The 18,288-nt window shown below is 43.9% G+C and overlaps 1 protein-coding gene across 1 annotated transcript in view; it reads right to left on the reverse strand.

Moving 5' to 3' along the window:
* Positions 1–17,948, reverse strand: part of LOC139764517 (uncharacterized) — a 44,145-nt gene extending 26,197 nt beyond the window's left edge. The window contains exon 1 of the mRNA XM_071691162.1: positions 17,265–17,948. The gene's annotated coding sequence lies outside the window, so the exon portion shown is untranslated. The remainder of the gene's footprint in view (positions 1–17,264) is intronic.
* Positions 17,949–18,288: the final 340 nt, after the last annotated feature.

An 18,288-nucleotide genomic window follows, 5' to 3' on the forward strand; every position in this document is an offset into this window, starting at 1 on the left:
CCACTCATAACCCAACATCGCCCGGACATATTAATCGCTGATGACAATTCTAAAACTTTTTTAGACAATTTGAACAGGTCTCTACTCTCTCTCTCTCTCTCTCTCTCTCTCTCTCTCTCTCTCTCTCTCTCTCTCTCTCGGTGTTACCGGACTCCGCCCGCTCGAGCTCGTCAACTCTGGCGAGACTGTTTCATCGTCAGTTGACAACAGTGTTACAGTCTTGTCGAAGACTTCGCTTCAGAGGAGTTCACCTGTTAATGAGTTGAGCGCAGCCTTGGAGCCCAAACTGCAAGGCCCTTAGATAAGGGGTGCTAGTTTTATATCCCCCAGAACCCCTTCTCGAGTGAAGAGAAATGTATTAGAGAAAGAATGAGGTAATTAGTTAGATTTTGTAACCATTTAGACGATACGACGTCCGTCAGAGACCAGTGGCGGAGGCCAGTGACCTCTGGTGGAAGCCACGGACCACTAACAGGCAAGGGAACATTGGCGGTGGCCAAGGACATCAATTGGGACTTAGGTTCACAGATGGGGACTAGGTACCACTGGTTAAAATCAGGAACCAGTGATGGGGGCTTGGAACCACTTGAGAAGTACAAGGATCACTGACGAAAGTCAGAAACCACTGACAGAGGCCAAGAACCACTAGTGGAGGCCAGCCACTATTGACGAAACAAACCAATGACGAAGGCCAAGGGCCACAGACAAAGGCCAGTGAGGACAAATCACGGTACATGAGCCCTACATAACTTCGCTACAAACAAGACAAAGTCCTCCAGACAGAAGCACGCTGGTGATACGATACCTGCCGACTCCTCGGGGTCAGCCAACCCGATCCCAAGGGAAATGACAAGCAGGTGCGGACATTAATAGTTGCCAAGCACGTCTAAATCAAGGTTAAACAGCTGCAAGGAAGAGGATCAGAGGTCATCCTAATGGTTACGAGACAACTGGAGGCTTCAGGAGTAAAACTTCTTCGAGCACATAATCAAATACGTTGCCGAGAGCTCTCACCCTCCTCAGTCCCTTAAAGTATACCCAAGTAGCCCTCGCCCTCCCCATTAGGCCACTTTCCCTTACATGGCACCGCCTGGGTGTGGTATAGACGTCTTGGTGGAAGTCGAGCCGGGAGCAGACAGATGCAGCGACCCACGACCGCCGCCCCACAGTTGCCGCCACATTGCCGGGAGTTACAGACAAGGGAGGGACGACTTACCGCCTGATGAATGACCCAGGAAATGAGAGTGGAGAAGTCGCCATTGAAAGATACAGAGAAATATAATTATCACTGACAGGAGGAAAATAGACCACAGGCGGAGCCACTTGGTGTGGAATCAAGAGCGGCAAAATCTGGCATAAGTAGCGGCAAAATAATGGATGTGTTCTTGTTACAAGAGGCAAGGCCGCGTCGGTAAAGAAGTCACGGAACATAAACAAGTGTTAGCCCAGAGGTTTTTGTCCGATTTTTTTCTTATCAATAAATGAAGCAGTTACCAGAGGTGTAACGGGGGTAAAGTGTGAACATCACCAAGGGACATTACATTAAGGAGTTAGGCGTAGAGGTTTAATTCTTTTGTACTCATGCAGAGTAAAAAAAACTGAGGAAGTTTACAACTTGGTTGGTTAATTGGTCTTCATGCCTCTCAACCGCTTGGGTCATTAAGGCTTTCAACGTCAAGTTATAACCACCAGTTAAGATATAACTCTAACCACTGCATATGTGGCCCCTGTCTGCATCAATTTACCTGTTTCTAGATGCAGCCGTGCTAGACGCGTGCAAGATAATGCGTAATATTAGTAATGTTTCTTTTCATTGTCTTTTGTCCTATTTACTTTCCTGATTTTTATTTCATCTTACTTTCACGTCTTTCCTAAATATCTGACATATCTCTGTGATTCAATCATAAATAATGTCTGGCCAAAAATTCGTTTACTCAAAATGACGACATGACCCTTGGGCACGTCAGAATGACCCTTGGGTAATGATGACCTGACCTCTGACCTGGCCCATAAGTTTCATGTCGACAACCTTTCCTTTTCTTTGGTCTCTTGTTAGTCTAGATGGTCAGAGCAAGGTCCCCATACACCCTAATGGTCCGTGCGGCAACTGTCGCCCGTGGTCCCAGAGACACGAAGCAAAAGCAGACAGACCCCTTTCAGATGGCTCAAGGGAAACTGGGAAGATATGCTCCCTTAAGGAAGGTAAGGGGATCTGAGGAAGCGGGTGGAGGGGAAGGGAGAGAGAGGAAAGAGGACAGGGTGTGGTGAGAGTGGGAGGTGAGGGGAGAGGAAAGGAGAGGGATATAACATGAAAAGAAAAGGCTACGAGGAGGGAAAGAAAGGTTAGTTAGAGGGTAGGTAAAAAAGGTAATAACGGTTAAGAAAACCGGAACTGAGAGGGAAGGAAAGAAAGTGTTATGAGAAACAGGTAGAGTAAAGGTCATTATGAGAAGGCGGGAAGGAAGATGTTAGAGGAAATACACGGGAAGAAATGTGGAAATGAAACAAAGATTGTGGAAACAATCGACCATGGAACATGTTATCCCTCCGTCTCCCCATGTTATCCTTGTTTCCCCCACGTTATCCTTATTTCCCCCCACGTTATCCTTCTCTCCCTAAGTTATCCCCACTTGAGGTATACCAGACCGCGCCCTCCCCCTCCCACTTTCTCCTTTAACGAGAGGCAAACCCTCTGGGTCCCTCAATCCCACTCGGGCTCACCTGTCACCTCCCTACGTCCATGTACTGTACCCACTACACGCTCTATACTGGCCCCCACCTACCCCTAGATACGTGCCATTCACCCACACTAAACAGTGGAATGCTTTGTCTATGTATGTACATCTTGACAATAAATGTTTTTAAAACTAAACCAAGCTATCTCACCCTCCTCCATGCTAATTAACCATCTCTCCGTCACACACCTCTCAGTACACACACACACACAACCCGGGAATTATATAAATCTTTCTGGAAAATATGATAAAATATTTCCTTATGTAAATCGAAGAGATCATGTTGGATAACAATCACTTTGCCCGGAATAAATGCCACCACAACGACCTTCTGTCACTACAGCACCCTATAGCCACCATGCACGGCACCATAGCACCCACCAGCCACTATACACGGCACCATAGCACCCTCAGGCCACCATGCACGGCACCATAGCACCCTCAAGCCACCACGCACGGCACCATAGCACCCTTCAGCCATCATACACGGCACAATTGCACCCTCCAGCCACCATAACTCTGTCCAACCTTGATAAGAATCTAGTCATCATATGTACCATCTTGGAAACTACCTCCCACCATACTCTGAGCCCACCATCACTACCATACATCAGTTCCCATTCTCATCCCCATATGGCACCCACATCACCATACCATGTCACTCTTAACACCCCATTTTTTTGTGCAGTTCCCTCCCCATCCCCCACCACCACCACCACTCCTCTACCACATGTTCTGTACAGGGTATTTTTTCCCCATTCTAGTTTATTTTGGAACCCTTAACCCTTTCCCTCCTCTTCTACGGTTAATTACGGTTCCCATTTTCATTTCCTCATTTGTTTCACACATATATGCTACGTCACCAACCTCTGAATATACTCGATTCAATTTATTCCTCATATTTTCAGGTATGATTACGAACTAAAATAGAAAATACATATCACCTCAGGCCCTGCAATGACCTCGAAAGGTCATGGGGTCAGACCCGTGCATTCTAAATATCACGGTGACTACATATGAAATATAAACAATATCAAAGCCCACAATCCGTCCGCCAATTCTTATTCAAATATCCCAAATTTCTTCCCCAAATAATCGTAAAGATACGAAAATTACGTGATCTACAGCTATCTTGTATATGTCCTCAAAGACAAAACTACTGGACGAAAGATCTAACGAAGAAAATGGTGAAAAGTCTACGATCATTTTTCTCCCAAACTGTCTTATATCTGCCACCCACGTAGGTAAGGATGATCCTTCAGCCCTTGAGCACTGCGGTACGACCCTTGGGTATCACGTCCTAATACATGACGTGGGTCATTCATTTTGGTAAACGTATTTATGCAATTCTCTTTTTCACGCCAATTTTTCGATATTACTAAACAGTTTGTTTACTGTAAATCTCTAAAATGTACTTCACGACGATATTTACGCCGGTTATATACACTTACACCAGAATCCTTCCCCTTGTATCAAACATTCAGCATCAACAATACGTACTGTAAAGTATTTCACTAATAAATTACAAACTATGAACGAGAATGTCGCAGAGCGCAGCCAAACTTTCTAAAGGCCGGATGTCCAACAAACGCTCGGAGACTGACGAGAAGAATCAACCGACTCGGGAAAAGATTTATTTTCATATTTGCTTCACTTTTCCTGCGTAAATATATTCCACAAGTGGCGCCACCATGGCGTAACGAGAGACTTTCCCGCGCATGTCAACAGTTCGGGACGCCTAGCCAAACCATGACAACGCAATGAAATATTCTAATATAATGAAACATTAGAATGTGTAATAACTGTCAGGCTGGAACGTGTAACGGGGCAAGGAAAAAGTCTGTTGTTTATTTAGCATGACACCCCAACACCACCCTCCCACCCCCCACTTTAAACCACGTAAAACACGTGGTGAGAATAAACGTTGGTATTAATGGAACCCACGGTGTTCAGTGGATGAGATGCCACAGTGTTCTTCCCATGGACTATAGGTGTTACGCTGACGACAAACACATGCGACGCTTAACCAGAGCCCGTAATTATATCTGTGGTCCAAAGTTAAGGTTGAACAAAGACACAAAGAACTGTGATCTATGAGTGTGTGTGTGTGTGTGTGTGTGTGAACTAAGACAGGACCGAGGATAGAATAAGGGCGAGGCACTTCCTGGTGTCTACCCTTTCAACTTATTGTTTTACGCCGCGTTAGGTCCACACGGGCCTATAAAATAACCCGTTTGGAGGACCACTCAGTCGATGCTAGGATAGCATAAGCTAGGATAGGGTGTGCCACGCTATCTAGGCTTGGTTTTGCTACATTACAAGTATTAACTACTAGGTTTACACGCTATCTACCTAAGCTTTGCTACATTACTAGCAATAATTAATAGGTTTACACGCTATCTACCTAAGCTTTGCTACATTACTAGTATTAAGTAATAGATTTACACTCTATCCATCCTAGCTTTGCTAAATTACTAGTATTAACTAATAGATTTACACTATCCACCCAAGCTTTGCTACTTTACTAGTAATAACTAATAGGTTTACACAAGTTAACTAATGTAATGCAAAGTCACTGATTCCAATCGGAGTGATTTTCTCCTCTCCGCCACAAATCTTTGTATCGTGCATCCGTAACTTCCGTATATCAATACAACCGATCCATGGAATTATCTATAACTTACATAAAAAGAATATTGGATGCATGTAGCTCGGTTACTCTGAAGACAAGATGGGACGGAGGTGGACCATCTCTTTCCTGGGAATTTGAAATATACGAGCAATCGACAATTGGACGACATTCTCCTGAGGCACCGCAACCGTAGCCACAATAACGAACCATGAGCTTCGTCGTCACCCAATGTCGACATCTACCAACAGAACATGGGAAACCAAGTGTTTCCCTTTAAAATGAAAAAGTAAATATATGCACTTTAATCCTGATCTTTAAAAAAAATGTAATTGGGTGATTCTGACAGTTTATTACTTCACATATACTAAGGAAAAAAAGAAATTAATGCAATATGGCCTGGAAAACGGTTGGCGGTTTCTGTTCAACCCTAAATCATGAGCACAGAAGCTGCCAAGGCTGAGAATGGGCAAAATTTCGACCGAAGAGAAGAAGGCTTTGTCAGTATAACACTTCGCCCGTCGTGGAGCGATCAATGGAGAGCAAATTACGTTTCGCGGGGTAAGGAAAACCAGACCCCACCCTTCACCGAACACTCGAGACAATTTGCTAAGAGAAACCAAAGGGTCATTTTCGCAACCCGATCGTCACTTGTCAACTCCAACCTGCCTAGGGAATACGGGCGCAAAATGAATCCTGCTGTAGGACCCAGAAAACAATGTTATTAGTACGGGGAAGTGAGCTTTAGAGACGTGTTTCGGGCGACACTGTCTAACCCCGAGCGGGTGAACGCTGGTAAACCACACACACAACGGGACGCAGTAAAAGCTGTCTAGGCGGGCGCCATATACACCGGCCACTCCATTGTGCCAGAAATCTACATAAGCCGCGCACGGTCGGAGTGCGGCCAGAGAGAGAGAGAGAAAGAGTTAAGGGAATTTGAAATAGTTTATTTTGTGTGGCGAGGGTGGCATCATAAACGGTGGGTGGATGGGCTCTCTCTCTCTCTCTCTCTCTCTCTCTCTCTCTCTCTCTCTCTCTCTCTCTCTCTCTCTCTCTCTCTCTCTCTCTCTCCAAGGGAAGGCTCTCAAACGCTTCCTTGAGGCAGCAAAGGATTAAGTATGACCACGCACGCTGGTCGTTCGGCCATTTCGTACAAAATTTTTCTCTTCTTCCACAAAGTGGTGTTGCAAGACCTATGTGGACCCACGCCTTCAGCACACAACGGTACGACCATTTGAGTACGACACTACGACCACGCTCCCCCCTACCCCCACACCCCCGCCCAAACACGACAGTGCGACAAAAACAGTACGACCCTTAGATATGGTGTGACCAGCAGGCCTTTGACCTGAACTTCAAGGGCAACGCCACTGAACACTGCAGTCGTAACAGTATACTCCGGAGCCCTACCGTTGTAACATACTCTGAAACGCTTCTGTACGTGAATAATACAATCATAGAAAACATCTCATAATGCTTTCTCAAGCCGTGAAATACCCCCCAAAAATACGAAGCGACTATTGATACAATCTTTTTTCTTAAAGTAATCATCAAAGGCGTTAATGACCCCTAAACCATGTTTGAACCCTACCTGGCGTATGTTGTCTTGTTCTGTACCACGCAAATGCCTTGAACACCATTCCTTCCTCCTGGCGGAACGGTAAACATATTGCGTCCCTCGGGTCACTCGAACCCCCGTCACCATAAGATGTTCCGTACCCACTGTGCGTTCTGTGCTTGCCTCCACCTACCATTAGACACGTACCCTGGACCCTTACTGTCATCAAAGTGCTTTGCGGATGAACAGCTGAAAATTAAAAGAAAAAAAAAAAAAAATATATATATATATATATATATATATATATATATATATATATATATATATATATATATATATTATTATTATTATTATACTTTGTCGCTGTCTCCCGCGTTTGCGAGGTAGCGCAAGGAAACAGACGAAAGAAATGGCCCCCCCCCCCATACACATGTATATACATACGTCCACACACGCAAATATACATACCTACACAGCTTTCCATGGTTTACCCGACGCTTCACATGCCTTGATTCAATCCACTGACAGCACGTCAACCCCGGTATACCACATCGCTCCAATTCACTCTATTCCTTGCCCTCCTTTCACCCTCCTGCATGTTCAGGCCCCGATCACACAAAATCTTTTTCACTCCATCTTTCCACCTCCAATTTGGTCTCCCTCTTCTCCTCGTTCCCTCCACCTCCGACACATATATCCTCTTGGTCAATCTTTCCTCACTCATTCTCTCCATGTGCCCAAACCACTTCAAAACACCCTCTTCTGCTCTCTCAACCACGCTCTTTTTATTTCCACACATCTCTCTTACCCTTACGTTACTCACTCGATCAAACCACCTCACACCACACATTGTCCTCAAACATCTCATTTCCAGCACATCCATCCTCCTGCGCACAACTCTATCCATAGCCCACGCCTCGCAACCATACAACATTGTTGGAACCACTATTCCTTCAAACATACCCATTTTTGCTTTCCGAGATAATGTTCTCGACTTCCACACATTCTTCAAGGCTCCCAGGATTTTCGCCCCCTCCCCCACCCTATGATCCACTTCCGCTTCCATGGTTCCATCCGCTGCCAGATCCACTCCCAGATATCTAAAACACTTCACTTCCTCCAGTTTTTCTCCATTCAAACTCACCTCCCAATTGACTTGACCCTCAACCCTACTGTACCTAATAACCTTGCTCTTATTCACATTTACTCTTAACTTTCTTCTTCCACACACTTTACCAAACTCAGTCACCAGCTTCTGCAGTTTCTCACATGAATCAGCCACCAGCGCTGTATCATCAGCGAACAACAACTGACTCACTTCCCAAGCTCTCTCATCCCCAACAGACTTCATACTTGCCCCTCTTTCCAAAACTCTTGCATTTATATATATATATATATATATATATATATATATATATCAATTTCCGTTGAAATTCAGTTAGGAAACAGGTACCAGGACACGGGTATAATAACTAGGAAAAGAAGAGAGAAGAGACAGAACCGATGGTTACCATGAGCCACAGCACATGACGGCGTGGCGTGCATGACGGTTGTTTCCATAACCTTATGATGGGTGACACAACACCCCCCCACACCCCTACACCCCCTACCCCAAACCTACCAGCGTCCCCTAGGCACACCGGTCTCAACCTCACCCGGCCGTAAGGCCCAAACCAGGGCGCCGCTAGTGGTTGATAACCGCCTTAAGAGGCGGCCTGTGAGGTGCAGAAGAGGTGGGGACACAAGGGCCTCCTGTGTTTATGATGGCGGCGGCGCGACCCATACCCGGACACCCTCCGCCTCCTGACACCCCCCCCCCCCACCCCCCTCCAACTTCGCAAAGACGTCCTCCATTGTCTCTACTCGCTTATCTGCCGTTTTTTTTTTTTTAATGCTTTAAGTTATTGTCATTTGTAATGCCATATTCTTTGAGGACAATTTTCCCCATATGTATCGACCTGCAATATATTCTCACTCACTGTGACGCATCTTTCTATGTCCTACACGGGATAACGTTTTCCTTACCATATATTATATTACACACACACACACACACACACACACACACACATATATATATATATATATATATATATATATATATATATATATATATATATATATATATATGTATACATATATATTCTTTCTCCTTTTTACGACACTGAAGAACAAAAGCATTAACCAAATACCATTATTTCAGGATCTTTCCCGGCCTCGAGTCTGGCCCCTGACCACACAAGTTAAGGATAAAGGAAGCGTGCTGGACTGTGGGCACCCCACAACGCGGCGTGACGCGCGGCTCTGCCAGCCGACAAAGAGGAGGACGCTCCCAGAGGCCCTGAGGCCCATCCCTCCCATTCCGTCACCACCCCACCCGTAACGCGTCACACACACACACACACACACACACACACACACACACACACCTCACGGTCCTGGTGGGGGGAAGGGGGGAGGTTGAGCCACAGAGACGACCACAACTACCATTAACAGTGCAACTACAACGACCACCAGGACGACACCCATGCCCCTACCTCGCTTCCAGGACGACCATCTACATGAACACCACAAACAAGCATAACAACTTACCACAAGACCACTGTTCTTGACTCATTCCAACAGTACGACCCTTGGGTACGACTGTACGACCCCTGGGTGTGACGGCCTAGACTTTGACCTGATCCTTAATAGACCAGGTCAAAAGGTCAAAGGCCAGGGCATCATGCCAAACACAAACGCCGTCGTGCTCATCCCCACCACCACCAGAACACGTCACCTCATCCTCACTACAGCAAGGACACGAACACTTGGCCATACATTCCTTATTCCTCCATTCGACAGTTCTGAGTGAAGCTACTGCTCCTCTCCCGCCACCGTCACCTCCTGCCGCTAGAGATCCCTCGCCCCCCCGGGTTGCAGTCCGGCACCACAAGCACCCCTAGCCACAAGAACATCCCCATGCCAACTGCTGAGAACATCAATAATCAGTTGACTGTCATCCCAGTACTTGTGTCCATACTATAGCAAGCCTCCCTTCCCTTGCTATAGCTTTACTGTCTATATCACTCTAATTTAATCTGTATATTTCCGGTTATTGCTTTCAGTTTATTCAATAAACCATTTATCATTATCATGATGACTATCATTATTACTAGCTAGACAAATAAAGATTCTGGAACTAAAAAACTAAACCAGCCATCTCAACAGGGAGTCTACTTCATCATTAACCACAAACACAAAAAAATACCTTTCATTATTGAGGGTAAATGTTGACTGCAAACTGTAAATTAAGACTTTTCTGGTGTATCTGTCCTATGTTAGAATAATAATAATAATAATAATAATAATAATAATAATAATAATAATAATAATAATAATGAGCCAATCTCGTCTACGTCTCATTAGGATGTTTGTGTAAGAATTAAAATGACCGTCTTTCAGCTCAAGAACCCCAAGTGGTTAGGCGGGTTTGCGTGCCAGTTAAGGCATACTGGGCAGGAATGGGTTGTTCGTAGTGCTGAAGGAGGAAGAGGACTGTCAGAAGACAGTGTAATACACCAGTGTAGCGGGAGGTGCATCTCTAAACTGCATATGGCATCACCACCAATCATCTCCACCATCACCACCACGCATCCCCATCATTAACACAACCCATCTCCACCATCACTACCACCTAGCTACCCTCGGCCCCCATACCGTTATCAGGGAATCGGCCGGCATCAGTAACATTCTCCCCAGAACAATAAACATCTCACAACTACTTACAGCCAGGCCATTCCTCTTGTTTACTACATGTCCCCTCCACCCCCGGGATCATGTAGCCGACTGTAGCTACATACAGTACCTTCCACTGACCTGCCGTTTTCCATTCCTCTTCCGCCGTCATCAGCACGACGCCGATAACACCCGGTGACCCGACCCACTAGCACTGCGCTCCAGGTTTGCTGTGTTGGTGTTCAAGGGTCGAACTGCCGTGTTACAGGGGTCCTTGAACACTAGGATCTGTCAGTGACGAGTGTTAGCCATGGCCGCACACCGTGGCTGCCCCGTCCTTGCTTCAACCCACCCAAGAGAACGACAAATTACCTCAGTGAATTTTCGAGAGCCGGCCCACCCCACACAAGCACCTGGCGACCCATCCCACACAAGCACCTGGCGACCCACCCAACACCAGCACCTGCCGGCCCACCCCACACCAACACCTGCCGACCCACCCCACACCAGCACCTGACAGCCTACCCTACACCAAAACCTGTCGGCCCAAACCACACCAACACCTGCCGACCCACCCCACACCGACATCTGTCGGCCCACCCCACACCAACACCTGCCGACCCACTCCACACCGACACCTGTCGGCCCACCCCACACCAACACCTGGCGACCCACCCCACACCAACAGTGCCTCCCCCACACATCCCAAGCCTCCAAGTCAGTTAACCCATTCGGCCAGGAAAATGAAAATGAAAAATTACGGAGGTACGCAGAAATATATAATGAATATTAATCATCATTTCCAACATATGTCAGTTTTGAAGGCAGACGTCTAACCCAACAATAGAGATAAAACACAGTAGACCCTTCAGCTTCTGCATTTTGGAATGGCTTATAACAATCGAAAATTATAATCATGATTACAATGGTATATTTTTTCTATACTGGTCGAACGCCACCACAACTGAAAAATTAACCCCTCGAGTAAACAACTCAGCACCATTACTTCACCACTAAGTACAGTAAAGTAACACTTGACTACAATCTTAGAATACAGCACAAAAGACAAGGAAAACAGGATCACTGGCCTGCCAGATGCAAAGGATCCTATACAGGTCTAGACAACGCACCATTGCGCAGGTAAAATATGTATAATACAATGTATTTCTCCGAGATTCTTCACCTTACTTCAAATTCGTCCTAACCAACGAGGACTTGTGGACTGGAATGCTGTTAAATATAATTCAAGAGTCGACAGCACATTCTGGAGATATCTACGCTACACACCTGCTTTTTTTCTTATATAATCTTAGATAATCTTTCTATAAACTGCCGCTTCTCCAAAGGGACTGCAGGGTCAAGAGGTTATAAAGACTCCGGAATAAACCTGGCCGCCAATTACCTCACCGGGCCTCTCCATAAACAAGGTAATTTGAATGAAAAAAAAAGGTTGGGTCATTTACATACCTGCTATTCATCTGTATATTTACTAGGAATAACCGCATTATTTCCCCCCAATAATCTTTATTGAGAGCAATCCCTGGATTGTAATACATGCTAACTTATTGTTCCTTGAATTTTAGTTAATCATTCAGTCTTGTAGGCCTGTTATAATCATTTTCCAATACAATGGGTACTTTATATACTTGTTCGCAGCTTCCCGAGTTAGCGAGGTAGCGCCAAGAATAGACAAAAAAATTGGCCTTATTCGCTTACATCTATTCTAGCAATCTCGTGAAATGCACTGAAACCACACACACACATCCACATTATATATATATATATATATATATATATATATATATATATATATATATATATATATATATATATATATATATCATTTAGTAATTTACATATGCTAGATGGTACTTACACAAATCATGGTAGGCAGTCTAAGGCTTACAAGTATCTCTTTTAGGAGCCCTGAACCAGGAGTGAACAGTGATGAACAATATCATGTGGACAACATCAGAGCTACGAGTGTCTGTACTGAAAACAACTACAGTAGTTGTAGCGACTGGACTACCTCGGGAACTAACGTGTGCAGTGTATGGGATAGACGAACTAGACTTATCGATGCTTGGAATGTAATGTATTCAATGTTCTTTTGACTCCCAATTAAGACATTAACGTTATATTTCTACGTATACCTCACAGAGAAACTGCAGCAGTCAAGAATAAAGACAAATATTTTCTCATCCACAAAAACATACCATAGCCTCTGATCCATTATAATTATTTAATTATTACTTATTTTCTTATCTACACTTAACCTAAAGACATGGCACGAGGACCGGTGGAATATTTCTAAGTTGGATGATATTCACTCACTCTGCTGCTGGACACTGATGATATGGTTGGTCATCTTGAGGGAAAGGAAAAAAACTACATCAATATAAGCTAACCTAGCCACCACGCAGCTCAGGCGGGAGGGAGGCGCCGCCATTACCTGCTATTGTTAATGTCCGACCACGCTCGCAGCCCAGGCTTCCCCCCCATGGTCAGACACTGACCTCCCGGGCCACGAGGTGCCCCATGAAGGATGGGGCTGCTCCTTGAAGTGGATGAGGGGGGGGGGGGGTTCCCTGACCCACAAAGAAAGGCTGGTCCCACGGGGGTGTGATTTACCCATGATGGAGCGACTGGAATGGAGTTTTACCTCATGAGGAAAGGACCAGCTGATCCATGGAGATGGGTTCTCCCATGAGGAGGCGCTACACTATGGGTTGTGGTATGGCTGAGGGCTGACCTGGGGGTATACAGCTGACTCATATGGGAAACACTCACCCAAGTGGGAGGGAAGGGCAGGTCGGAGGAGATGACCCACAGTGAATGAAGCTGACCCATGAGGAAGAGGGTGACCCATGACGATGCGGCTAAACTAAATGCGGAAATGAAAGTGGTGACCAGCGGGGGAAGAGCTAGCCCATGAATTAGGGGGTAGATTGACCCACTGTGATCTCTATAAGTATAGAACTTTAATCCAACATATAACCACACTCCCGCCACCTCCCTCACACCCTATACCAGTGTCGTTAAGGAATAGTTTGACCTCATTATCGTCCTAAACAACCCGTCTAAGCTGCCGCTACTCCCTGTGCGTTTATTAACATACATTTTTCCCATCATTACAACTGGGAATAGCTGCTCCCGTAACAACTTCGAAAAAAGAATGGTTTCATTACGGAGAAAAATGTATATTTTACTTTTACAAGCGAGGCAGAAACGCAAAGAGAGAATTCAAATTATGTAAAAAGTCATAATATCATGGGAGAGAGAGAACGATGAATGCGCGCCTAACATTACATGAAACAGAAGCGAAGATGCGCACGCACGGTCGGGTGGGCCCCCTCTTCCCACAACCAACCCTCCGACAAAACAACCCGACCAACCTGTTCCCAGTGACAGCTTCACGTGAACTATTTGTCTTGCCACATTCCATGTTAAACGAGCCATGTTCCCCTATTGACTTAATGGACGGGGCTGACGCGGGGAGCTGCTCCGGCCTTTGTTAAGCAACACAAAGTCTCCTCCCCAGCAGGTACCATCCCCACTCGACATGATGATAACACTCTCTAAATCATTCATGTACTGAACTGATGGCTTATTTATCAGGGCTTGTCAAAACGTTAGGCATATTCCCTTTCCTGGGATATCTATTCAATGTTTTTTTTTTTCATAATTATTCTCCATTTCCCGCGTTAGCGATAAGAAGAGAGAACTGAGCCTTAGAGGGAAAAATCCTCACTTGTCCCCCTTCTCTATTCCTTATTTTGGAAAAGTGAAATAAATATTTTCATTCTTAATTCTTTTTTTTACAAAATATGTATCCCAGTATATTTCAATAAAAACTGTATGATTGTACTGTACATATTAGTAAATTAGGGAAATATTTAGTTTTGATTCCACGTTTATATTCCCCAAGCTACATGTGCTGGGTTCAAAGGTAACTATCTCCTTGCCAGCCACCAACAGGAGCTCCACACACGAGATGCTACAAGCTACAAAACCAGATTTCACCGTTGCAAAGTAAAAAGCTTTTTATAGACTTACAATAACAAAGAGATGGACTTAATTAGCGGCAATCTGACAAATATTCTGCACGACAAAATACAACCCCACAGAGGCAAGAAAATATTACATGAACACGACTGATGCACGGCTTAACACGACTGAATGGACAAATACAATTTCTGCATATAGCTCCTTGTCTATCATAATGAACAACACCAATAATGGAGCTTCACATAACCCACAATCATCAAGGCAGCATCATCAGCCAACAAGTCCAACCGCTGACGACGACAAGAGGCGACACCTCATTTCCGGACTGACCACCAGGTGGCCGCCGTCACTGATACCAACAACACCTTCCGTGATTACTCACACACTCCAATACTTTTCCATTATAACTTTAATAAAAATTCATTTACATCTTTATTACAGATATACACCCTTAGATATAATACGAGACTATATATCAAGAACACGAACAATAATCAAAATACATACCTTATGGTAAAAATAACATTCGACGAATTCGTATTTACAGACACTGGGGTATGGTAACTATGACCCGCAAAGGCAAGGGCTTCGTGATTGAGTGTGACAGATGAATGGCAGACAATTACCCGGTACGGAGTGAGTGCAGGGGCGCCAATAATGGCAGACACATCTACCGTCTACCTTGTAAGTGACTTGTAATTAACTGGAGCAACCGCTGGACAATGGCGACCTCTGCCAACGGTGTGTAGGTCAAGTGCGAGCCAGGGTTTAGTAACTCCCATACACACAAAAGTAACAAGACAAACCCACACACAACATGAAAAGACATATGCAAAACAAGGACAAGCACTCACTCATACGTAAAGGAAAATGCTAGTCTGTAGCGACCCGGTGTCAATGACTTCGCCGGACCTAATCCAAGCCAGTGTACCTCGGAAAAGAGAAGAATAAGGGGTGACATGATCATATTCAAGTTCTTAAATCAGAATGATGATAAAGACAGTGAGAGATATTAGGGACGAAAGGCAACCGGAGGACATAACATGAAGTTAAACAAGAAAGTTGTTAGAAAATGTGTAGAATTACGTTTCCAATGTGGCATTCATTAACGTTGTTAAATGAAGTCAATTTCAAAATATTTTCTGTTCCTTTCCATCGCATTTACTGAATATGTATCGGTAACTGAGAGCATTATGATATATTTTCCATGATTGTTTCAAGCATAGAAATGTTTGAATATCTTATCTTTCAATTTTGAAACAAAAAGTTTTTCGAGCCAAAAATACCCTGAACTATTACCTTCAATTTTTACCATTTCTTTCTGTAATAGATTTCCTTTAAAAACTCATTATTAGAAGTATAATTTATGCTCAATACAAATCTGGTATAGAATATCGTTTAGTCGTCTTTATGATATTCAATTCAGCTATTAAAGCTATTCAATTTTAAATATTTTCTGATCCTTTGCATCGTATTCACTGAGTATGTATCGGTGACTAACAGCATTATGATATATTTCCCATGATTATTTCATGGATAGAATTGTTTCAATATCTTATCGTTCAATTACTTTACTTAAGAAGACTCTTGGCTTTACTTTACTTATGACGACTCTTGGCTGTTACTTTATCGTTTTAACAAGACGCAAATTTATCTTAGGATTCAGTCCTGTGTCATGTACTTTCTTACTTGTATCAATATGTTCCTACCCATTACTCTGAGAAGTCCTCGATGTGACGGTGGCAAGGTCATCCTCAATTTTTCCCCAGAAATGTAAGGAATCGAAACTGAAGTACATCGCATTTTATCATGAGTAATGTTGAAAGCCACATATTCAAGTCCATCTCAAGACTCGCGAAATCATAGAAAATGGTCACTAATCTCTCTTAAAGAAAACAGAAGGTATAACTATAGAAAAATATTTTTTCAGAGATCTCAATTTACATTATGTTCTACACAAGTTCAAGTCTTACGTATGTGTTCCCTGCATAAGATATATGTTAACAGCTCAATATTTGTTTAACAATCTAGACTTTACTGAATGTACCTCTCGGTTCAGTTCTTCGTACGGCAAAGTTTTGGAAGTTACACAGGATGAAGGAAAACTCAAGCAAGCGTTCAGTAATGATAGGAGTCGGCAGAACACGCTAACAGCCAATCCTCACTGATGGTGGTGCTGGCAGAATACACCTACAACCAACATTTGCTGATGGTGGTTGCCGAGAGAACACCTATTGCCAACGTTTACTAATATGGTTGTCGGCAGAAAACACTCGCAGCCAACGTTCGCTGGCGGTGGTAGCCGGCAAGAGGCAGTACACACCTGCAGCCAACGTTCGCTGGTAGTGGTTACCGTCAGAATTTATAGTTTGTTTGTAAACATTGATAGTGTCTCTTTCCCGAGCAACAAATGGAGCCTGACTGATACGTCATAAGTGCGAAGGAATCTGGATTTGCCGATGCAAAGGCAAGACCTACCGGAGTACAACTGAACTGAACACACCTACAGAGCATGAAATCTCCAAAACCGCAGAGATAATCTGATTCATAAATAGGGAGCTCGTGACAATGTAATATAAAGGGACGACAGATGTAGTTGATAATGTTTACTTACCTCAGCTGTAAAGTATGAATTTGTTGAACTTATAATCAGTCGAAAAACTTGAACACGCATCTTCATATAATCATGATCATTCTTCCATGATACACAATCTTGCTGCACATAATGGACCTTGTACACTGCTTCTTCTCGATGCTCAACAATTATGTCCGTCAGGTTGAAATCATATTCAACATATCAAAATATAGTCAATGCCTTCATGTGTCTGACCGTGACGCTTTACGGGTCGCCCAGGGTGGAACATGGTTGTGGTAGTTGGTCCACAGGCATCCTAGCTTTACGTCCATGTTATTGGGATGCCCTTGATTAGGGCCTCAGCTGGCCGTGCCGTCTCAAATAACACAGAAAACGTATATTACATGGCTGACACCATTTGCCAGATGTCTTTAGTGCCCTTAGCCGGTACTCTGTTCTACTTACTTCTATTTACACTTGCCTGGAGAAATATTTCCATCTCTCAGTTTTTTGACACATTAGAAAACACGTAAAAACTTGCTGACATTTCACCGGACGTCACTATCTGTTGCTAGTCCATGCGGGTTTGTTTTGAATCGTGAGTTCTTAGCGCGGATGCACATTGAAGTCAGGCTCAATCCTGACTGGATTCATGGTGCGCAACCCGTCCACTTTGTTGGCGACGCACAAGAAATAGAAGGGTGCCATCACCTCAAAAGTGTGTCCTTTCTAAGGTTTATTCTTTCATGATGCCATCAGGGTTTAGAACTCTTTTTTTTTACACACTCTTCACAGTAGCTATAACTTGTTCGTATTTTAAAGCTCATATTTTCTTCTTATTTAAAATCATTTACATTCTTGTTCTCTTTTCGAAATTTCATACTTTGTACCTTTAGCTCTTTTGTGTATTTCATTCAAGGAATACTGTTGTGTAGGGTTTTCATCAAAAAAAAAATTTGATTCCAAAAATTAATCTCATGACTATTTTATAACGAAAGCACTGGTTTCTAAAAAAAAAAATTGATTCCAAGAATTAATCTCATGACATTATTTCATAACGAAA

The sequence above is a fragment of the Panulirus ornatus genome, chromosome 50 (assembly GCF_036320965.1).
Source record: "Panulirus ornatus isolate Po-2019 chromosome 50, ASM3632096v1, whole genome shotgun sequence".
Lineage (NCBI taxonomy): Eukaryota > Metazoa > Arthropoda > Malacostraca > Decapoda > Palinuridae > Panulirus > Panulirus ornatus.